We start from the raw sequence: 21011 nt of genomic DNA, 5'->3' as shown, positions 1-21011 counted from the left end.
TGAATATAGTGGGTACAATGGGAAATTATGGATATGCAGGAAGATCTATTGGCAGGAGTAAGGGCATGGCCAGTGTAAGTGCAAATTTCACTTTATTGGCTGCACTCTGTGAGGCAGATCCCCAGCGGGTGTAAATTGTTGTAACTCTGTGGAGTAAATGGAATTGTGACAGTTTAGACAAGCTGCGGATCTCCCCCTGTCCATAATCCATTCTGAAATCTGTGGGTTCAGCTTGTTAGCACAACCTGCTATGTGTCCTTGGGTATGCCCCAGGCACAGAGGGCCATTACTAATAAGGGTATCATACTCCACACACCATGCTTTTTGCCACCTGCAGTACATTGTCCATTAGTTACCACTTCTGCTTTCTGCTTGTTGGGACGAATATATCTTTCTTACCACTTGCAGCTGAATATAGTTATGAACTGTCTGGCTGAAGTATATAGTACACTTCATCCCATAAAGCATTAGAATTAAGTACAAGCAGTCACTGTGTTAGTCTCTTTAGCAAAATTTGTGTTTTCAAAAGTTCTACTATTAGGGAGTCAAACAGATCATAGAGTAATTATCTTAATTCTTACACAAAGAGTGACTTAAAATATTTCAACATACTATTACTTCAGACTTCTGTGGCTATAGCTTCAATTATATTGCTTTATTCATTTAGTGGACTATAGTCAGTTATGGATCACAGCAAGTGTTTTCTTTTCTACTAAATATTACATATTCTTTCAGTTAATAAAAATTGTTATATTTATGTAGCACTTTTTATCCCAGAGGTTTTTTTTTTTTTATATAAATTTATTCATTTAGTGGACTATAGTCAGTTATGGATCACAGCAAGTGTTTTCTTTTCTACTAAATATTACATATTCTTTCAGTTAATAAAAATTGTTATATTTATGTAGCACTTTTTATCCCAGAGGTTTTTTTTTTTAGCAATTTATAAACTAATATGCAGGAATCATTCATACATCCTGAAATGCAGCCACTTCTGGAGAGGAATATGACAGTTTAACAGCTCATTGTATTTCAACATACTATTACTTCAGACTTCTGTGGCTATAGCTTCAATTATATTGCTTTATTCATTTAGTGGACTATAGTCAGTTATGGATCACAGCAAGTGTTTTCTTTTCTACTAAATATTACATATTCTTTCAGTTAATAAAAATTGTTATATTTATGTAGCACTTTTTATCCCAGAGGTTTTTTTTTTTTAGCAATTTATAAACTAATATGCAGGAATCATTCATACATCCTGAAATGCAGCCACTTCTGGAGAGGAATATGACAGTTTAACAGCTCATTGTAACACTGCACAACAATTCAGAAAAGGAAGAGGATAATATAATAATAATATATTCAGTAATACCACAACCAGCTGAAACTATGAATGTGTTATGCAGGAGGTCAGACTAGATGATCATAATGGTCCCTTCTGAACTTAAAATCTTTGAATCTGCAAGAGAGTTTTAGGTAGGCAAAATTCTCACTAGAAATTTGGCCAGGACACTAAGGTAAATATCCCTTCTCTTTCATGTAATCTATAATAACCACAAAGAGTTCAGGGGATCTAAATAGCCAGGACATCAGTTTCATGTTGCAGCAAAAAGACACACCCTCCAGCAACACAGTTTCCTAACACTGTGCAAGAACATTGGTTCAATACAGACTTTCAGGAAAGAGGACTACCAAGTGAATCAACAATACTTCCTGTAGAATTATATTTTCCTTCCGATGGTCCCTGTCCTTCCGCATTTCCCAGAGGTCCACATCAGCTTAGCTTGTGAAATCTGGTAAGATAGACTTCAGAGGGATAGTTGCACTATGTGACACTCTATTTACGAACATAGGTGGGGCTTTTAAGGAAACTTTATAGCTTTAGCATTGTGAAGAGCAGCGGCTAACAAGAGTTTCAGAGGACATTGTTGCAGAGTCTGCAGACTCTGTGCTTGGAGATAGCTGGACTTGGTGAGTGGTGCATTTGATCCGTCTGTGGGTTGCTTGTTTAAATGTTTGTTCTCTATGTATGGGCAGTAGCCTTGGTAGGGGCCTCAAGACTCTGACCCTTTGAACTTTGATCTGCTCTGCCATTTGAAGCCTCTGAATGGTTAATTGCTCCCTGGTGGTGAGGTTTGAACCAGGCAAAGGGTGTGGGTGTCAAAGCCCAGACTCCAGTCTAAATGGGAACTGCTAAACTGCCTGGTTTTAGTCTGGTAGTGTGAGCCCTGCAAGCTTGAGTCAGTTGACCAAGGCTCTGAGACTCGCTGCTATGGGGGTTTTACTGCAGTGTAGACATTCCCTCAGAAAACTTTCCACCAGTTATGTCTATGAAAAGGAAATGCTTTTCTATCTGATCATTGCCAGCTTTCCATTGCCTTTATTCTGGACAACCCACTTCTGCTAATATTGAGCTGGAGGAATATTATATAAGAGAGGATACAGTAATGGAGAAAGCAACAACAGAGAGTAGGGGAACGGATATCAAGAAGAAAGATAGTGCCAATACTAATTACACTAACAGGTAGGCAATACTGTCACTAGAATGACTGTACCCAATTGAGTGAGGAATCTGGGGCGTAGACAAGCAGAAACAGCTAAGGTGTTTGTACACCAATGCAAGGAGCCTGGGTAACAAAATGGAGGTATTAGAACTAGTGGTGCAGGAAGTGAAACCAGATATAGGGATAATAGAAACATGTCTGAATTGTAGTCATGACAAGAGTACAGGGATTGAAGGGAATGTGCTGTTCAGCAGAGACAGAAATAAAGAAAGGTGGTGAAGTAGCATTGTATATTATGAATGAGATAGACTGAAAAGAAATTAGAAGTGATGGAATGGATAAGACAGAGTCTGTTTGGGGCAAAGTCACTTTGGGGAAGAAAGCTACCAGACACTCCCCTGGGATAGCACTAGGGATATGTTACACACTCCCAGGATCTGATGTGGATATGAATAGAGACCTCTAACATTTTTAATGAAATAAATATTACTGAGAGTTCTGTGATTATGAGAGACTTTAATTTAATGGAGAATAAATGCTACTAATAATGGTAGGGCCCAGATTTTCCTGGATGTGATAGCTGACAGATTGCTTCACCAAAGAGTCACCAAACAAACAAGAGGTGATGTCATTTTAGATTTAGTGTTGGCAAGCAGCAAGGACCTCACAGAAGAACTGGTTGTAGGGGACTACCTTGGTTCGAGTGATCGTGAGCTAATTCAATTTAAACTAAATGGATGGATTAACAAAAACGGGTCCGCAGCTAGGGTCCTTGATTTCAAAAGGGCAGACTTTAAAAAAATTAAGTGAATTAGTTAGGGAAGTGCACTGGACAGAACTCAAGGATCTGAATGTGGAGGAGGCTTGGAAATACTTTAAATCAAAGTTGCAGAAGCTACCTGAAGCTTGCATCCCAAGCAAGGGGGTGGGAAATTGTAGGGAAGAGTTGCAGACCAAACTGGATGAGCAAGCATCTCAAAGGGGTTATTAAGTAAAAGCAGGAAGACTACAAGGAATAGAAGATGGGATGGATCAGGAAGGAAAGCTACTTCCTGAAGGTCAGAAAATGTAGGGGGAAAGTGAGAACTGCCAAAATTCAAGCAGAGTTGGACATTGCAAAGGAAATTAAAACCCATAGTAAAATGTTCTATAGCCATATACATAAAAACAAGGAAAAAAGAAGTGGGACCACTAAACACTGAGGATGGGGGAGATTAAAAATAATCTAGGCATTTCCCAATACCTACATGAATAATTTGCCTCAGTTTTTAATACGGCTAATGAAGAGCTTAGTGGCAGTGAAAGGGTGGTTAATGGAAATGAGGATCTGGAAATAGAAATTACCACAACCGAGATGGAAGTCAAACTCAACAGATTAATGGGACCAAACTGAGGGGTCCAGATAATCTCTGTCCAAGAATATTAAAGGAACTGGCACATGAAATTGCAAGACCAATAGCAAGGATTTTTAATGAATCCATAAATTCAGAGGTCCTACCCTATGACTGGAGAATTGCCAGGAAACTACAGGCCTGTTAGTTTGACCTCAATTGTATGCAAGATCTTGGAACAAATTTTGAAAGAGAAAGTATTTAAAGACATAGAGGTAAACGGTAATTGGGATAAAATACAACATGGTTTTACAGACCAACTTGATCTCTTTCTTAACTGATTTTTTAGACAAAGGAAACAATGTCGATCTAATTTACCTGGATTTCAGTAAGCCATTTGATAGAGTTCCACATGGGAAATTATTAGTTAAACTGGAGAAGATGGAGATTAATAAAAGGACTGAAATATGGATAAGAAACTGGTTAAAGAGGAGACTACAAAGGGTCATAATGAAAAGTGAACTGTCAGGCTGGAGGGAGGTTCTTCAGGGTTCGGTCTTGGGGCTAACCTTATTTAACATTTTTATTACTGACTTTGGCACAAAAAGTGGGAGTGGGAGTGTGCTAATAACATTTGTAGCTGACACAAAGTTGGGAGGTATTGCCAATACAGAGGAAGACCAGAATATGATATGAGAAGATCTGGATGACCTTGTAAACTGGAGTAATGGAAATGGGATGAAATTAAATAGTGTAAAGTGCAAGATCATGTATTTAGGGACTAAGAATAAATTTTTTACCATAACCTGGGGATTTATCAGTTGGAAGCTACAGAGCAGGAGAAAGACCTGGGTGTATTAGTTGATCCCAGGATGATTGTGAGCTGCCAATGTGATGCGGCTGTGAAAAAAGGCTAATGCAATCCTAAGATGCATCAGGCGAGGTATTTCCGGTAGAGACAGAGAAGTGTTAGTGCCATTATACAAGGCACTGGTGAGACCTGATCTGGAATGCTGTGTGTAATTCCGGTCTCCCCTGTTTAAGAAAGATGAATTCAAACTGGAACAAGGGCAAAGAAGGGCTACTAGATGATCAGAGAAACAGAAAACCTACCTTATGAGAAGAGACTCAAAGAACTTGGCTTGTTTAGCCTAACCAAATGAAGGCTGAAGGGAGATATGATTGTTGTCTATAAATACATCAGAGGGATAAATACCAGAGAGGGAGAGGAGTTATTTAAGTTAAGCACCAATGTTAACACAAGAACAAATGGATATAAACTGGCCATCAACAAGTTTAAGTTTGAAATTAGGTGAAGATTTCTAACCATTAGAGGAGTGAAGTTCTGAAATAGCCTTCCAAGGGAACTGCTAGCAGCAAATATATCCAACAATTAGTGATGGAACACTAGGTGGGGAGGGCTCTGACTTACTACAGAGAATTCTTTCCCAGGTATCTGGCTGGTGGGTCTTGCCCATATGTTCAGGGTTCACCTGGATCGCCATATTTGGGTCAGGAAGGAATTGCTCCCCAGGTCAGACTCACAGAGATGCTGGGGGTTTTCACCTCCCTCTGCAGCATGAGGCATAGGTCACTTGAATATTTAAACTAGTGTAAATTGTGGATTATGTTGAAGTCTTTAAATCATGATTTGATGACTTCAGTAACTCAGCCAGAGGTTAGGAGTTTATTACTGGAGTGCAATGTGCAGGAGGTCAAACTAGATCATCATGATGGTCCCTTCTGGCTTAAAAGTCTATAAGTCAGTGAGCTAAAAAATTTCAGTCTTTCCCTCATCCCTATACAAGTGCACCTGGCTGTTATTTTGTCTTCTCGCTCACCAGGCAGGACTCTGTGTTCTCTCATCCTACAGAAATGAGATATTGAAAAGGCCTAGTTCACATTTTCCCCTGCTCAGAAGCCTTTCTTAAATATGTCAAGTTATTAGAATCACTACCTGAATCATTTTCTGAATGCTTTTTGCACCATCTCTCATTGAAGGCTGCATTCCTAGTGTTGATCACATCAACTCAGAAATGTTATATTGTTCCATAGTGTAGTGAGGCGATGACTCACTGGCATGGCGCCTCCTGCTGGTCGTCCTGGGAATTAACTCTTCCAGCCCAGAGCACCCTCTGCAGGCCAGTGTCTTGCCTGCTGCTGGACCCCAGGTCCCTCCCAGACCCCAGTGCCCCTTTACCTTGGGTGCTGCCCCCTGGCAGTACCCCCACTCTCTGGGTCTCCCCACCCAGGGGAATCCCCAGCCCTCTAACCCCACCTCACCTCAGTGGCTAATGCCAGTCACCATCTAGCCCCCACTCACTGGGGCAGACTGCAGTCTATACCACTCATCAGTAGCAAGGGGGGTTTGGACCTGCTGACTTTGCATACCCTTGGCTGCACCTCTGCAACCCCAGTACCCTTCCTGGCCTTTACCAAGGCCTGCAGCCCTGGGGGTTTTCCAGCCTGGAGCTTCCCAGCTCCTCTGGCCTTTCCCCAACCCTGCTTCACTCTAGGTACTCTGCTGATCTCCCACGCAGCCAGGCCCATCTCTCTCCACAGCCTTTTATAGGGCGAGCTGTGGCCTGATTGGGGCGTGGCCTCACCTGTGGCTGCTTCCCCAATCAGCCTTGCTTCTGGCTCCCTGGGGCAGCCCTTTCCCAGGCCTGTTTTAACCCCTTCAGGGCTGGAGAGAGTGACAACCCCGCTACACATAGCAATAAGATGATTCTCACTGTGACGGATTGTATCCCCTGGGATGCAGTCTGGGAGCTGCTGGAACCACTGTGCCACCTAACAATTCAGCTAGGTTAGCCGGGTTGGCCTTTCTCACACCGCTCTGATGGTGACTTACAGACAGGCTCTCCATGCCCTGTTATCACCCAACACGATAGCAGGTAGCACCACACACCCAACTGAGTTACCTGAATGCTTTACCTAAGCCACTAAAGGATCAACTATGCAAGCACCAGCCAGTTTCCCAGCTCCGCACCTCTACTGGAATATAAGCCCAGAATTGTTATACCATCTTGTACTGCACAGGGATCTGTATAGTGCAAGCTCATTAATTAATTCGCTCCCCTCTCAATGTGGGGAAGCTATGCAACAAGCCTGTGTTAACCAAGCTGAGATTTTCCCAAACACTTCATTCAAAAATACAATGGTTAAGATAAAACATAAAATGAGTTTATTAACTACAGAAAGATAGATTTTAAGTGATTATAAGTGATAGCAAACAGATCAAACCAGATTACCTAGCAAATAAACAAAACCACAAACTAAGCCTAATATACTAGATAGATAGGATCTGAATTAGCAATATCTCACCCATACACAGGCTAGAAATCCCTTTAGCCTGGGACCAGCACTTCCCCCAGTTCAGTCTTTGTTCCTCAGGTGTTTCCACGTTTTCTCTTGTGTGGGGAGTGAGGCCAAGAGAGTATGTCACTCCCCACATAATATAGTTTCTCCAGATGGCGGGAACCCTTTATTCCAAGCTAAGTTCGCAGCCCAGTTTGTGGAAAAATACAGGTACCAAAATGAAGTTCAGTGTCATGTGGTCTGGTCACATGCCCTTGCATGCCTTGCTGAGTCATAGCAGCCATTATTCATAGTCTGGCTGAAGCATTCCCAGGAAGGCTCACATGGTGGGGGGATAAGCTTCTCCTAAGGCCTATTGTTTCCCTTAATGTCCCTTTACCTTGAATAGGCCCTTCACAATCAGCTGTTTATGCTGGAAGCATCTTGCCTAGTGGGTGTCACCCAGGTGCAACCACAAATACAGATACATAGTCAATATTCATAACTCCAGATACAAATATGATACACGCATACAAACAGGATAATCGTATCCAGCAAATCATAACTTTTCCAATGACACCTCAGATGACACATTCTGTACAAAGTGCATCATAATTATGTCATAATTACATTATAATAATACCACTATGGTGAATATGGGGTACAGAGTATCAGAGGAGTAGCCGTGTTAGTCTGGATCTGTAAAAAATGACAAAGAGTCCTGTGGCACCTTATAGACTAACAGACATATTGTAGCATAAGCTTTTGTGGGTGAATACCTACTTTGTCGGATGCATGCAGAGTGTCACACTTACACCAGATTCTTATTAAAGATGATCTCTGGTTTACATCTAAACCAACCAATCCACTTACCAATGTTTCCCCTGCTGTCTCCCAAGAGCTATTCACTGCTAGACAGACTAGCCTGCATCATTTAGATGTGGAAAAGGCACTTAGTTGCTATCTACGCAGAATTAAGATGTTTTCTAACTCATCTAGGTTGTTCATTGCACATGGGGATAATATTAGGGGGATAGTCAATTTCCATCCAGATCTTATCCAGATGAATTAGACTCTCGTACTAGGCATCACTGGAAATTTCAGTACCATCACTGGAGCACATTCCACAAGATACAAAGCAACCTTTACTGCCTGTCTCAGAAATGTTTCCATCACAGCAATATGTGCAGGGTGCAAGCTAGAGTTCTCGCCATACTTCATCATGCAGCATTACTCCCTGGATTTAGCTTCTTGAACAGTCACTCAGTTCAGGAGAGCAATCCAGCAATGATTGTTCAATTCAGAGTCCTGGAGCCTACCTCCTTTGGTTTCAGAGACTGCCGTCACATGCTGGTGAATTTGACCCTAGGAGTGTGGGTCTATGAAGGTAATATGCAAAGAAGTAAGGATAATAAATCTGCTACTAGGCAGTGATTGCCTTCCCAAATATTTTTGAGTTTTTACATTAGATTAGTGGAAGGAACTGAGTGGCCACTGGGGCCTTGTGCCTATATATATTTTCAGAGTAGGGCACAGAGAGATAACTAGAGCGTGCATATCCTCCCATTTGACATCACTAGCAAGAAAATTCCAAGCTCATGTGCTGAGAGTGTGCATGTCACCTAAACTCTAATCTTGTAACATTGACATCACTGGCAACACTCCCACTGGCTTCACTGATAAAGGATCAGGCCCCTAAAGCATGGGTTCAATGCAGGGAATTATCCGTTAGTATGGTAAGTAAGATTTTTTTCCCCTTTACTAAGAGTATCTTTTTATGCAGTTCACAACAGTCAGTGTAAACTAACTCTCTGCTAATATGGAAAATGACTAATGCTATGCCCCGGAAGTCTTCTTGCATATTTTTTATGTTTATAGCGGGTGTATTTCTTCACGTGAACTTGTCAGCATTTCCCTTTGTCAATTAAAAATGTGGCCAATGTTGCGATGAAGGCTTTGAATAGAAGTGTTGCAACTTTGGTCTTCAAGCTCTTACACAAGAACTCAGCAAATTATGAAAATAATTCATAGCATGGCCATAACCAGCCCTTTCTGAAATTTCTCAATATTGGCCCATATTTCTTCTTATCCTGAAACAAAAGCAATAAATTATTGTTTCACTAAAAAGAGTGGACTAATGCAAAACTAGCAGCAGACTATTATCTTGGAACATCATATCAGCCACTGGAAAGTGACGCAGGCCAAGGGACGTACTGGCCGCCCTTCCTGCAGCCCCCATTGGCCTGGAGTGGCAAACTGCGGCCAGTGGGAGCCGTGATTGGCTGAACCTGCGGAAGCAGCAGGTAAACAAACCGGCCCGGCCCGTCAGGGGCTTTTCCTGAACAAGTGGCGGCCCTAGTTTGAGAACCACTGTACCTCCGTTCAGGGGCGGCTCTAGGAATCTGGCCGCCCCAAGCAGGGCGGCATGCCGCAGGGGGCGCGCTGCTGGTCGCGGGTCCCGTGGCTCCAGGGGACCTCTTGCAGATGTGCCTGCGGGAGGTCCACCGGAGCCGCAGGACCAACGGACCCTCTGCAGTCATGCCTGCGGGAGGTCCGCTGGTCCCGCAGCTCCGGTGGACCTCCCGCAGGCATGATTGCGGAAGATCAGCCAGAGCCGCCTGCTGCCCTGCCGGCAAAATGCCGCCCCAAGCGCCCGCTTGGCGCGCTGGGGTCTGGAGCCGGCCCTGCCTCTGTTGTCCTGTTTGCAAAGAAGTCAGGTAATGCTTGCTTTCTTCTCAGGAATGTGGCAAAGTATTATTTTTTAAAGTAGTTAGAGAGCCTCAGAAAAAAGGTACTATATATAGTGCAAAGAATTGATATTATAAAAAGTCCTAAAAAGGAAGTTAATGTTATATTTGGATCATACAATCTGAATATTCACCTAACATCTCAAGAGCTCAGTGTACAGAGTTTTGTTTTCACTTATGATCTTTAGCTTGCTGTAGGGTCAAATTCTGTTTCCAGCCATTCTTTGTTTCCTTGCAAAACCTAATAAAAAAACAAAGGAACAAAAATTAATTTCGTTCTTCTCCATACCCAAACAAATATGTGCTTTATTATCTTGCATTACATTCTGCTGATATAACTAAAATTCCTTTGATGGTAAAGTCATTGCAAGTACTTCACCTGGATTGTGGTTTTATACCTTGTGTAAATAATTTCAGTCAGCAATAACTAAAATTAATTCAGCTTCACCAGCAAAGACTCACTGGGCCAATATCTACTGCTTTTCTATGAACCAAAGGCATTTAATCGTACAGCTGGAAACTAAGGCAAAGAACTAAGTACGTTAGTATTTGTGTAGCGTGAGATGGGAGATACTTTCAGATTAGTGGAAGCTACTCTCCGCAGATAAAGCAATTTGTTCCCCAGCCTCATTTGTGTGAGGGCACTGCAGAGTAGTAGTAGGCATAGGTGTATGGTTTATTTAAAAACAAATAAAATTTATTGTCCATATCCTGAGGAGAAAGCAAAGCAAATCCAGGTGGCAGAGAGAGATCTAGCCTGTTCAGCACAGAATCACACTTGATGAAGTACAAAGGAAACCAATGGCTGTGCATAACGATTCTTATTTCTGCAGCAGAGAGGAACCTTCTGAAAACCACAGAAACAGTGTCTTTATTAGATCTGATATGAGCCAGGAAGAGAGAGAAGATTGTGCTGTGAGAATGAGCCTGAACAGAGAACAACATATTGCTGTGGGCATGTGACGGAAAAGACAGAGCCATGGGAAAACAAGGGTAATAATTGACTTGCACCAGGGGAAAAAGCTGACCTTTTCTGAAGTCAGATCTCCCCTCTGAGCCAATCCCAGGGCACATTTTCTCTGCTACCACCTGGAGGCCCACATAAGCCCTAGCCCTTAGTAGTATTCATGCTGAAAAACCTGTAGCATCACTGGAAAATCTGATTTTTCCTAGTCAAGGGTTTCAATTGTCTGAAGTTGCATTTTTGGAATGGAACTTATCCACAGTTTATTTTAAAACTATGCTGACCTATTTCTCTCTGTCATGAGAATGCCCTGGACATGTAATACATCCCTCATGCCAAGGAATGAGAATAATAATTTAAGTCAGTATGAGAAAGCATAACTATGAGCAATGGACATAATTCAGAAAGGGAGAAAACTGGGCTGAGTATCAGAAAAAAACTTCACATCAGCAAGATCCTTTGGACTGGAACAGTCTCTTTCCAGGGAAGAAATGGATGCCACATTGCTTGAACCAGTTAAAGCTAGATTGGATGAAACAATAACCAAAATGTATTGTGGGGACGAAACCTGAACTGGCAGGGGAATCCTAAGTAAAGCTGGTTTGGAATGTCTTGACAAAATGCTTTCTCATCAGAAGAGTTTCTCCGTTCCAGGTTAGAACTTCTGGTGAGGTGAAATAGAAGAGAGAGAGAGCGAGATACCAGAATAGCCAATACTCCAAAGATTAGGGCACTCTGCCTGATTCAGAACAGAGACCCTACAGTCTATGTGAGCACCCTAACTACCAAGCTATTGGCTATTCTAGAGCAGGTCACTCACTCACTCTGCCTCGTGGCTTTTTTTTCCCCACAAAATATTTCTAAAGGTCTCATTCTAAAACCTCAAAATGTTTCCAAACATAATTCTTGGTTTCTGGCCAGTTCTGCTTATTAGCTCTATTCTGTCTGTGATTTCTATTGTTCCATGAGAGCTTATGCAGATAAATTGAGATGGTATGTAACATGTTGAAAAGTTAGCCCTTAATATCTCTATAAGCTTTTGGTGAGCTCTCCTTGGCTTCACATACTCAGTAGGCTTTATATCTCTTTTTCTAAAAGGTGCTTGTGTGCTAAGAAGATTCATTTTTTTGTATTTACTTCATTGTGATAATTTATTAAAGTCTTCATGACTATAGCTCCAGATACTTTTGTCTGTATAGTGGAACTGCTGCATAGTTTGAGGCAAGACAACTGAGGTGGTACAACTCTTCACATATTGTTATAATTGAGCTCTCTGACTCACCTCCTGATGGTTCTATGGTCTACTAATTCTTTTCTGGAAGGACAGACATTATTCCAATGGATTCACTAAAATATTGGAGGGCATGTTGTCTGGCTTGCAAGCTGTGCTGAGCACAAGCCTAGTGGATGAGGGAGCTTTAGGCAATCATTGTAGTGCCCCGAGCATCAGTCAGATCATAGAATACCAGGATTGGAAGGGACCTCAGGAGGTCATCTAGTCCAATTCCCTGCTCAAAGCAGGACTGATCCCCAGACAGATTTCTACCCCAGTTCCTTAAATAGCCCCCTCAATGATTGAACTCACAACACTGGGTTTAGCAGGCCAATGCTCAAACCACTGAGCTATCCTTCCCCCACAGGCTAGCACAGGCTATACTCCCCAGATAGTTTAGAGCAGCATGAGGGTTGCCTCAGTGGTGACTCTCAAGAGCCATTCCAGTAACCGGGGATTCCTATGACATTGGGCTGCCCTGGCCATACCTGTTTTCCCCTAGATATACTTGGAGGCCAGGAGGGGAGGGGGTGCAGGAGCTACTACAATGGTTCATTGCCACTGAAGAACTCCTCTGTGTGGAGAAAATGCTCCACTGACTGCAACTGCAGGCTTTGGGGAAGCTTTGTTTGGGAGACCAGCACAAAGCTGCCTTAACAGCCCAGAAAATCTGACCCCTGATATATAGTAGATAGCAGACATTGCAAACTAATTTGCTTATGGTGAAAAAAGAGATGGTAGGTTTCTTCTCAATCATTACTTTAAAATCCTATATACTGAAACTTTCAACTTTTTTGATTCTATCAATGGGTTTTACCCTGTAATACACTCAGAGAAACCACCACTAAAGTTTTCTATTCATTTAGTGACCACCTCCAGTTACAAGAATATGCTAAGTCAATCCATGCATATGTGTCATTACCATGCCTAGTGAATACGCCCACTCATCACATAAAAGATCAATGGAGTTCAGCCTAAAACAGAGGTTACAGTATGGTTACAGTACACTGCCTTGGTTCTGCATAGCAAAGACTGGAACATATGCACAGAGCTCCTTTCATCAGTCTAAATCAGCTACACTAGATCGTTTATCCAGGCACTAGATATATTCATTGATAAAATAATTATGGGTAAAGAAAGTAATATATCTCTCCCTAAAGGATACATTTAAATAGGCACTCAAATACCAACATGATAAGTGCCGTAGAATAACCTAAATAGATAGAAAGAAAATTGAACTTATGTGAGCTCAGAGTTGTTATACGTGCAGCATTCAAAGTTCAGATGAGCAAAAACAACACGTGTTATGGGCCTCTTTAACACCTCCTGTCTGTGTGAATTATTTTCTTATTATTAAATTTAGCTTGTGGTGTACCTTGTAGCCTATAGTTACTTAGATAAACAGGTGATGAACACAGTACATATGAGCCAGACAACTTTATTTTGGTAATGTTAGTTTGTAACTGGAAAGTGTGACCTTTTGTGACCTTTAATGCTATTGTGGGCAAAGTGAGAAAAGGGTAAAAAAAAAACACAAAAACTTATGAAACTAAATGAACTACTTATATTCTTGGCTCACATATAAAAAACCCTTCACAGCTGTTGGACCACCTAAGCTCTGTAGTCTTCCTAGGCTCTATCATTATTAAGTTGAGGCTGGTGCAAGGGGGCATAATTGCACAATGGGATGATTTCAGAGAATCACCTCATTCTTCAGCACTCCTGGAATATTTAATAAGGAAACGTGTGCTGCACCCTCTTTGAAAATGGACTTCTTGATTCCTACCTCTGTGAATATCTCAGAGGGCGAAATCATCCGTAACAACTTTGCAAGATTGTGTGAGCATATCAGAAAATAAATCACACTGAATTAAGAAGCCATTACCCTGAAACACAAGTTCATAGTGTTCAAGAGTCATTCCTGGGTCCAGGAATCTCCTGTTAGGATTGGTTGAGTAATGAAAGATCACATTATTGCAAGAAAATCCAGGATGGCAGGCAACATTGAAGCCTTGAGATTAATATGGAGATGTCTCTGAGTTTTCTCACTGACTGCCTGAGAGCAAGGTTGGGCCCTTGTAGGAATAAGTTATGCAGGTATTTCCAATTTGTTACACTCCGATGCACCCTAGAACAGCCATCACAAAATGCAAGGACATTGAAGCAAGACACACAGATAGGTGGAATCAACACACGTAACAAAGTTAAGTCAGCAACAGTCTGAACAAAACATCATCACGGTCCAAATGGCAGGTGTGTAGCAGCAGGTCCTGAGTAACTGCACACACCCAACACTATGTGCACATACACACAGGAACTAGAACTCTTTGAGTTCAGGGAGCAGGGCCCAGGAAATTAATAGGGAGCAGGAAGCAATAAGCAGGGGAAGCAGGAAGGCAACACACAAACCCATCATCACAACTTCCTTCTCTTTTCCCCAAAAGTTCAGCGGTATTTTACTGGTGGCACCTGGTGATACTGGGACTGTTGGTTATGTCTCTGATTCAGCTCGGGGTGGATGATGTTGCTGTGACACAATGTTCCCAATTAGCCACGTGACATCACCAGAAAAAGTGTCCTCTTCCCTTCCTGTTCCCCTCCCAGTAGGCAAGATATCTTGCTGGCTAACAACTCATTCTCCGCACTCGCCACACTCAGACTCTAACGTATCACTAGCAAGATTTGAAGATAGAAAACTGCAGCCCAACACAACTGCAGCTTTTTCAGAATCAGCAGCCCTTGTCTCACTGGTTACTTTCTTGTACTGTGGTAAGAAGCAAGAACCTCTGGATAAATGTGTGCTATGAGTTGTTTGCTAAGGAGAACAAAACAAGTGAGAAACTGCCACCAACAATGGCCTCCTTCAGGCAGCTCCCGAAACATGCAAATTATCAGTCACCCATATGGACTCATGCAACAGGCCAGTATCTTCCAGTAATGGATGGGTGATAGGACAGCTTGTTTCTAAACAACGTTGCTGTCACCTGCTCCAGAAGCCATCCTCACATTTGTGCAGCGTGGCTGCGAGAGTACCTGTGCAACAAAGAGATTCAAATGCCACAGGGAAGATTTGGCGTGTTGTGATGCATGCAACTGTGACAGTCAGGAGCATAGCAACAGCATATTGAACACATCAGACACAGATTCTGAGGGGGAGTAGAAATGTTTCAACTATCTGCTAATTACTGTGACTGTTTTTCTGCAATATAGCTCAAAGGAGAGCCGCATTAGAAATTCAGTAATGCATAGTTATATGTAGGGGTTACATGAGAGTACATCTCTGTACTTTGTTATTCACATGATATATTCATACAAGACATTCTACAGCCCTCCTACTAAGAGTCACTACTATTATAAATACCTTACATGTATTGTCACTGTATTCAGTGATAGTAAGAAGATATTTCCAGTTGTGTGATGTGTGCTTAGACTTATGTCTTCCGCTGAACATATAACATAAAAAATGGTTTATAATTAGGGGTAGGTGGCCTTGTTATCTGCATGACTTCATACAAATAGGAGATAGAACAACTTTTCTCAAATCAGTCCATTCTACAAATACACCACTGTATTACATAGTACTAACAAGCTCATACAGTCGTGTGACTACAGACTTTTGCTTTAACTGAAGACAACACACACCAGTCATCACACATTTAAAGGGTGAAAAAGCCCTCTATGCCACTGCACTCCACACAGTAGAAGGGTCAACCACATCCAGCAGTTAGGGTGCTAGTCTGAGACCCATGTTTGAGTCCCTACTCTGCCAAAGACTTCCCATGTGGCCTTAAGCAAGATACTAGGTCTCTCTGTGCCTCAGTTCCCTGTCTGCAAAATGAGGATTGTAATACTTCTCTGTCTTAGGAGGATGAATATATTAAAGATTGCAAGGTGCTTAGCTACTTTTGTAATGGAGAGAGTGCCTTAGTTCGATATTTGTTTTATGCTGTTCACTTTTTATTATTTTGTCTTTTTACCAAGTACATTATAAAGTACCTTGATGCCTCAGTTTCCCCAACTGTAAAATGAGAATAGTGATGCTTACCTCCTTTGTAAAAGGCTTTGAGATTTGCTGGTGAAAAGTACTGTGTAAGAGTGAGGAATTATTATTACTATTGATTAAGTGCTTCAAATGTATAGTTATTGTGAATGCATATGTGCTCTCTATATATATTTTATAGTATACAACAAAAAAATCTCAGCTGCACACGATTTTGGGGCACTCCAAAATGGAGGCCCCTAACTGGAGATATACAGTGTCTGACTTTCATGGTGCTGAGTACCACAGCTTCTAGCCATTTTGATTGGAATTGTGTGTTCTCAGTTCCTCTAAAAAATCAAGCCACAGGTGTTTTGACTTAGGCATCCAAAATTAGAGGCAACATTTAAAAAAATGAATTTTATGTCTGTAACATCAGGTGCAAAGCTCTATAAAGACTAATGACGTACTTCTCTGTAGCAGCGGTCAGACGTGATCATTATAGAAAACATTCTGGACCAGGCTGTGCCTAATTCTACATGGTTGCACAGGGCAGGACAGGACACAAGAAGGCTCTTCCCCCTTCTCAGATCCTTGCTTTGAAGGAGAGCACACACTAGGTATGTGTACACTGCAATTGGACACCTGTGACTGCCCTGCGCCAGCTGACTCGGGCTCCCGGGATTCAGACTCATGGGCTGTTTAATTGTGGTGTAGATGTTACGGCTTGGGTTGAAGCCTGGGCTCTACGACCCTGTGAGGTGGGAAGGTCCCAGAGCATGGGCTCCAGTCTGTGCCCGAATGTCTACACTGCAATTAACAGCCCCACAGCCTGAGCCCTGCAAGCCTGATTCAGGTGGCACATGCCATACACAAGTGTCTAATTGCAGTGTAGACATACCCCATAGAGTCCTTGTTCTCAGAACGCAAAGCCTAAGCCAGGTTAGGGCTTCTGCTGTTTATAGTTTCTTCAGAGGGAACAGCCAAAGGTGGGGCTATGCTCCACAATGAGCTGTCTGGGTGCAGACTATATCCTCTCTGAGAGAGGCTCAGCAGCCACACTCCCAGGAGCGTTTGAAGGTGTTATGTTTGCTTGAGGTACAATGCATCCTGGAGACCTAGTTGACAGCATGCATTTTCACGCACACACCCAATGTGGTCTGATGGCAATAGGCCACAATCAGTTCCGCTCTGTTTTCTTTGTGCTGATTGCACCTTTCAACCAGAGGTCTCTTAGCACCCATTTCTTTTAGAAGGTTGTTGTTTCTTTTTAGAACACTAAAGTATCCTCCTCATCTCATCTAGACAGTGTATTGTTATGGGGCAAATATATGGATCAGAATTTTTGTTTCACATACTCTTAAAAATAATAACCTGGCTGGGCTACAGCTATCAATAGGCAAAATTTTGCTTTTAGATTCCCCCCAGCAGATCTCATTGCTCATCCTCTGCTCTTCCAAGGGGACAGCAATATATGTAGTAAGGGAACATTTTGAAGCCCATTATCCACTACACTTACATGAGATACAAATTCCACTTGTATTGCAAACAATGAATACTGAGAGTGTGACTCTCCATAAATGGCTTCCATTCTGAGGACAGGTGAGTTTTCCTTGTATACTGACATTGGGACCAAAACTAATTAATTCTTCCCCTTAAGTATCTCAGATCAGTGGTTTATCTCGTGCTGTCTCTTGTAGCAATGCTGATTTTTCTCCTGATTTTCCTTTTATGGAATTATATAACCATTTTAAACAAGCCACTACAGACTCAGGGCCCTCTTTCTTCTGCTTCTACAAATTTATTTCCTTCTGTTTCTTGAGAGGAAGAGTCTTTAATGAGCTAGAACAAACACAATTTAAAAAACCAATAATGCCAGATACTTACGTAAGAAGAAAAATGTTTACTATTCAAATAAGCACACACAGAGAGGTATGTGACAAGCTGTCAAAAAGTTAAGGGTAGCCCTCTGTTTTCGAGAAGAGTGAATATGATCAAATTAAAATTGAAGACGTATTTGGAGCTTCAACCAAAGGTAGGAAATAGAGGCTACTCAGTTTCACCCACCAGTGAAAATTATCCAAAACTAGAATGATGATTCACAGAATGGTTGTATCAGTACTGGCTTTCTCTCATACATGACCACTGCAGGGACAGTACAAATGCTGTTCCATCTCTAGGGCGCACCAGTACACATATTTTAAATAATCAAAGTTGATCCCTGGCTTTTTTTTTACTGACCAAAACTCTCTGGTCTGAGACATGTGCAACAAAAAATAAATGACATGGAGTAATTTTCATGAAAAGCATCCTCCAAGTACCGTACTTACTAATAGAAAGCATGAAAATGGAACCGAGTACAAAGAATAAAATCATAAACAGAGAAACAGGTCACACTTTCACAAGAAGTGACCCAGTGAGACCCCAGCGGTGCAATGAGCTCTGGGGGGAAAGGGGCTTCTGCACCCAGGGGGTGCTCATTGCAGGACTTGCCTATACAAAAACTTGACAACTGTTAGGCTGTTCGTGTGCTGAGACCACCACCTGACCAATATGGTCTCATTGTTTCCTGGTCCTCCCTGATCTGTCTGTATCCATCTGTTGTCTCTTGTTTTATAGTCAGATTATAAAGTCTTGGGGGCAGTGGCTGTCTTTTTTGTTCAGTGTTTGTACAGTGACTAGCACAACTGGGTCCTGGTCCATTACTAGAATTCCTAGATGCTACCATAATGAAAATAATAACTAATGAGTCAGATTCATTTGTTGCTAGCTGCAAAAATCTATCATTTGGACTAATGTCCTTGTGACTAGTTCTGCTTCTTAGAGACATTAATTGGGTTCTGCATAGCAGATATGTTGTGGTATTTACTGCTGTTCAAACTAACAAGTATGATGGGCAAAGGAAAGAGGCTTTTCCATCTGATTGGCCCATTCTACTGCAAGCTGACTGCTGCATGGAACCTTTCCTAGCCAGTTCTACAGAGACTCCATGCTGAAGACAATAGAGCGAGAAGAGCCATTACTAATGTCTTTCTAAAAGATGTGCTCTAGCTCATCCAGAAGTTATGGGCTCAAAGCAGGAGTTGCTGCATGAAATTCTGTGGGCTGTGTTATACAGGAGGTCAGGCTAGATCATAAAGGTTCCTTCTGGCCTTCAACTATGAATCTATAATGCTCTGACCTCTCCCTGCACATCACTAAATCCTGTTTTTGTTATTAAAATGCTGTTTTTACAAGACAGCAGGAAGAACTTGATCTTTTACAGGAGGAATTGCTATCAGCATAGCTCAGTTTAATATGTTATTTTGACACTTGGTCACTCCAGGCAAAGGTGTGTGGTATAGGTAGGCTAAGAAACAAACAACTTACATAGCTCTTCCGTGAAGTTAAAGTTAGCAACTGCTGGAACAGAACTTCCTGCAAAGATGAATAATGAAATGGGGTGGAGGGGAAGTCAGATAAACGGTCTCTCTTTTGATGTTTTTCTGGGGTTTCTCTGGCATAGTCTACTTTTTTAAAAGTGCACCAGTTTAACTAAATGGATTTTATGTTGACCAGCAATGCAAGCCCCTAATACAGACACACTTATGTAAAGTTAAACATGCACCTTCAGCCAACTTAAACCAGTGTAGCTTGCATCAGTAAATTACCAGCTTAACCAAATTGATTTAAGCAAGGTTTAAGTGGTTTAAGTGCATCTACATTAGAGGATTCCATCAGTTTAACTAGATCCATTTAGTTAGTCTGTTACAATTTTTCTAATATCGGCAAAGCCTCTGACTTAACGAGACAGAGAAATGGGTAAATATTAGCTTCCCATGTCACCCCTCACTTCATTGAAATCCCTCCTGAAACCCACCTCTTCTACAACCTTTAACCCATATAACTAGCACCACTCCATACTATAGTCTTAAAAAGTTATCCTTAGAGCTGGTCGAAAGCCAACATTTTCTTCCACAACAAATTCCAAAATTCTGAAGAAAAAAAAAAAGTTGTTAAAAAAAAAAGTAGAATTATCAAAACTTCCAAGGAAGGGAAAAATTGGGGGGCGGGGGAGAGGAGGAAGAGTGCGTGTTAGAAATGTTTTGTTTCTGGCAGCCCAAGCACTGAGGCCTCCTGGCTCAGCTGTGGCTCCCAGGGTTCTCAGGCTCCCAGCTCTGTGGCAGGGAAGGCCCCAGAGATTTTAGCTTGAGCTGGGATTCTCAGGGATTCCGTTTCCTGCTGCAGAACCAGGAGTGAGCTGCTCTACTCCCCCTTTAGGCTTCTCCTCCAGCTTGTGCATGCCTGGCACTTGTGGTGGGGTGGAGAGGCATGGGCCCAGAGCTGCTGCTTAATCCTTCCTCTGCTGTGTGGGGTTTGTACACTCTATGATAGAAGGCAAAAGGCACATCTCTGACACAAAGGCCACCCCAGCCAAATTTCAAGTCCATACTCCACAGCATAGGGGTGCTAGAGCTTCTCAAAGAATAAGTTGCCGGAGCGTATTTAACATGAGGAAAACAATGTATTTTTCCCTGGCCTCGTTCTCAGAAATTGCTGAATTGTTTTGACTGAAATGAAAACACGCACACAGTACAAACCCAAACAAAATAATCAACCTGAGGCAGACACCCAATATGGAAAACTTCACTCCAAACAGTTAAAATTTGGCGAAGTTATACCCTACAGACAACAGGGTCTCGTAATGGGAAGTGTCAAGCAATCTGAATAATATGTGGTATATATTAATTCACACATACAGATAATCTCTCGTTCATGCAGACTTCCTGTGTGACCTTGGGCAAATCACATAATCTCCCGGTGCCTCCGTTCATCTGTTCAACAGAGAAAATACTTTCCCATTTAACAGAGGAGTTGTTAAGATAAAGTTCAATAATGATTGTGACAGGCTCAGAAGTTATCATCAAGAA

The 21011-nt window shown here is 41.9% G+C and overlaps 1 protein-coding gene across 2 annotated transcripts in view; it reads left to right on the top strand.

Moving 5' to 3' along the window:
• Nucleotides 1-1805: 1805 nt before the first annotated feature.
• LOC120397254 (P2Y purinoceptor 8-like) overlaps nt 1806-21011 on the top strand; it is a 46292-nt gene continuing 27086 nt past the window's right edge. For both annotated transcript variants that reach the window (XR_005593739.1, XM_039522969.1), the window contains exon 1: nt 1806-1974. The gene's annotated coding sequence lies outside the window, so the exon portion shown is untranslated. The remainder of the gene's footprint in view (nt 1975-21011) is intronic.

This window comes from Mauremys reevesii, linkage group 1, assembly GCF_016161935.1.
Source record: "Mauremys reevesii isolate NIE-2019 linkage group 1, ASM1616193v1, whole genome shotgun sequence".
NCBI lineage: Eukaryota > Metazoa > Chordata > Testudines > Geoemydidae > Mauremys > Mauremys reevesii.
The sequence above is the reverse complement of the archived record's forward strand: the minus strand, read 5'-3'. Positions and strand labels throughout refer to the sequence as shown.